At 45.0% G+C, this 3,298-nt stretch overlaps 1 long non-coding RNA gene across 1 annotated transcript; it reads left to right on the top strand.

The window, feature by feature from the left end:
- Positions 1 to 410: 410 nt before the first annotated feature.
- LOC123066641 (uncharacterized) lies at positions 411 to 3,006 on the top strand. The gene is made up of 3 exons (XR_006431393.1): positions 411 to 2,301; positions 2,400 to 2,533; positions 2,727 to 3,006. It is a non-coding gene; the product is annotated as an uncharacterized lncRNA (long non-coding RNA).
- The last annotated feature ends 292 nt before the right edge of the window (positions 3,007 to 3,298 follow it).

Genomic DNA, 3,298 nt, shown 5'->3' with positions numbered 1-3,298 from the left:
CGGCTGATTTTGTTGAATTCTTCGGGGCACAATCGGTTGAAGAGGATATCACAAGCTTAAGCGTTGTATTGCATCATCTTCAACCACTACTAGGGAAAATCTTATACACAGAATCTTAGCAGCAGCGCGACACAAAAAGAAGCGCTATTGCTAATTAGCAGTAGCGCGGTTAAAAAAATATGCTACTACTAAGTTAATAGTAGTAGCGCGGGGTATAAAATCACGCTACTACTAAGTGGTTTTCACCGTGCCTACCGGAACAAGCAGTAGTAGTAGCGCGGGATATAAACCCCACGCTACTGCTATGTAGTCCTCACTGTGCCCTCCCGCGACAGGCCGCAGTAGCAGCGTGGGGTATAAACCCAGCGCTACTACTATAGCTCGCAGAGGCCAAAGCCCAAATTCCCCTCCGCCTCGCCTAACCACTCCGCCCGCTCTTCCTCTCCTTTTTCCCAAGTCCCCGGCGTCGCGGCCCGCCGTCCCCACCAAGCACCACCCGTCCGCCACCGCCACCGCCTCCCTCTCCCTCTCCACCCGCATGCGCGCCGCCTCCCCCAGCGCCCCATCCCCCTCGTCGTCTCCTCCGGCGGACGGGGTTGGCCCCGCGGCGCCGATGCGGGGCAACGTGTACTTGGGGCAGCAGCTCGCGGCCGCGGCGGGCGCCCCCGTGCGTGCGCCGGAGGATGACACCGAGAGGCGCCACCACTGCAAGGAGAAGCGGAGGGCCCTTGCCAAGAAGACGCCCTTCCCTTTTCTCCCAAATCAATCAATCAATCCCCCCTCGCTCCATCAATCACGTGGGCAGGGCAGGGCATCCCCTCCAAGATTTGATTTTGCTTCTAAATCTTTAGGGGAGGGGAAGGAAGGGAAGGGGCGATGTAGGAAGGAAGATGGATCAGCAGGAGGAGGAAGCGTCCGTCTCCATCAGCGTCAGCGTCACCGTTCCTTCCTCCTTGCCGCCGGAGGAGGAGGAAGAAGAAGGGCAAGAAGAGGAGGATGACATGGCTGCGGTGAAGATGGCGCTGGGCCCTCAGGTTCCCCTCCTCCACCTCCACAAGGCTAGCAAAGCAACTTGCATCTGCATCTTTCTTTCTTTCTTTCTTTTTAATACTAGTAATAGATAGTAGATACTGAAACTGCAAATGGATGGATGGATCTATGTAAATATGTAATGTAGGGGGAGGAGGAGGAGGACCAGTCGATGAATTTGAGGTTTCTTTGATGCTTACTGTTGTGATTCATAAAGGTCAGAATCTGATCCCGTAAGTAAGATTATTAATTTCAACTGAATCATTTTTTGGGCAGTGAGTCACTCACTCATTCATCTATGTATACTGATTAATTTTTTCCAGTTGGACCTGCCTGCCTCTGCATATATATTCAGATAGATAGCGCATATGTTTGACCTGCCTGCTGTGCAAAATACCACCACACAAGGCAGGGTGGCACCACCGATCCTGCAGCTCAGTTGCTTCAAACTTTGACAGAAGGGCCACAACCCAGTTCCATTAATAAGAAATGATGAAACAAGCAGGTTTGGGGTTCTGAAACTTGGACAAAAAGCAAAGCTAAAAGAGAAAAACAGCAAATGCAGCAAAAAAAAATAGAAGAATGCTTTTGTAAACTCAATTGTAAGGTTTTCGATGTTTATTTCCATGTTTTGTTTGTTGCCATTCAGAATCATGTGCGTGCCACTGCTATGCTATGTTTTCATCTTGCATTTGAGCAACCAAAATGTTGAATTTATATCTTCAGTTTCGATCTTCCATGTCTTTGTGAAAGTTCAATCCAACCACCAGTACTGTACTCCACAAAATAACATTTTTGGTCCGAGATAAATATGTCTATGTGTTCTTTATGATTATTACTACTCCAGTAGTGAATGTTGGAGTATGTTGAAGCAGCCGTGGAGTCCCGCGGTGCCTTTTTTGTATCTTGCCAACTGAAGAGGTGGTTGCAGAGGTGGACAGAGATGACTACAACCTGCTAGGAGCTGAAACTCTGAAACTTCCAAAGAAATCGACACTTCAGTTCAGCTCAGACAATGTTTCGCTGCTTGCAAATCTTCTAATGGACAACTTGCAACTTGCCGGTTCACGCTATAGCGCTCAACTCGTTATCTCTGAACTTGGCTGCATTTTGTTGGAGCCTATTACTGCCATGTTCAGCTACCTAGTGGTCCAATATAAGAAAAGAACCAAGGCTTGAGGACACGGGCCATAGGGTGGGCACAAAATCATTGTGGAAGTCTGCAGAATATTGATCTCTTTCTTTCAAACACACCACACTTCTTTACAATAGGTAATGCTACTTGTCTCAAATTATAAGTTGGCTTTTATTTTATTCATACATCATAGCTTGTAGTAGTTTACACCAACAAATATTCATCATGTTGGCAGTTTTGTACTGGCTGGGTGGCAGTGAAAGCCAGGACGCACTATCTGAAGTTCTGGTTGGCATCACGTCTCCCCTCGACACTGAGTTCTTTTGCAGAAGTGCTCATTCTGCAGCTATGTATGCTGTCACCTCCATGGTACGTGCACAACAAACTATTTTATTTTCCTAAATTGAATTGTTAATGGAGCTGAACAAATACTTTTATAATTTAATTCTCATGTTAAGGTAATCCTGAAATGAGAAAAAGCAATGAGCTATTTGTATTGATTGACATGACCTTTTATAAGTTGTGTTGCTAATTATTTACTGTTCCTTGACTGTTACTGGAGGCCAAGTTGGTATTGTTCTAAGACTGAAGCAAGGTTCTTATTTTTGTGGAACAAAACGGATCATGTTAAATGGCATTGTCACCTGGTTCAAATTGCCTAGGTTATATTGACAAGGCATTTTGCTGCTATTTCTAAGAAGTGGATAGAAGGTTTAAACTATGATACATCATATCTGAGTTGGTTCGTACTTGGAGTTGGAGAGATATTTGCAAGTTTTTGAATGGTCCTATCGGTGGCATATTTTTTCCTGCCTACTTCACTTATATCAGGATATTTAGAAGACTCGACAGAAGAATTTCAGCAAGAATCAATAGCTTGTGTGATCCTTATGTCGCTGAGTTCTTTTTATAAATGTTCCATTGATTGAACGGTTGAAGAAATATCATATGTAGGTAAACTGGTTAGACCTTTTAAAGTCTGCTGCGCTCACAAGTATATTTTGCATTATTTTCCTTCCCTGTGTGTGTGTCTGTGTGTGTTTAATCCTCTGTTGCTTTTGAGTATTAGTACAGTTCTATTGCAATATTGGTTTAATGCTCTGGTTACTTAATGGTAAACGTTTTGCGTCGGCA

Source organism: Triticum aestivum, chromosome 3B, assembly GCF_018294505.1.
Source record: "Triticum aestivum cultivar Chinese Spring chromosome 3B, IWGSC CS RefSeq v2.1, whole genome shotgun sequence".
Classification (NCBI taxonomy): domain Eukaryota; kingdom Viridiplantae; phylum Streptophyta; class Magnoliopsida; order Poales; family Poaceae; genus Triticum; species Triticum aestivum.
The sequence above is the reverse complement of the archived record's forward strand: the minus strand, read 5'-3'. Positions and strand labels throughout refer to the sequence as shown.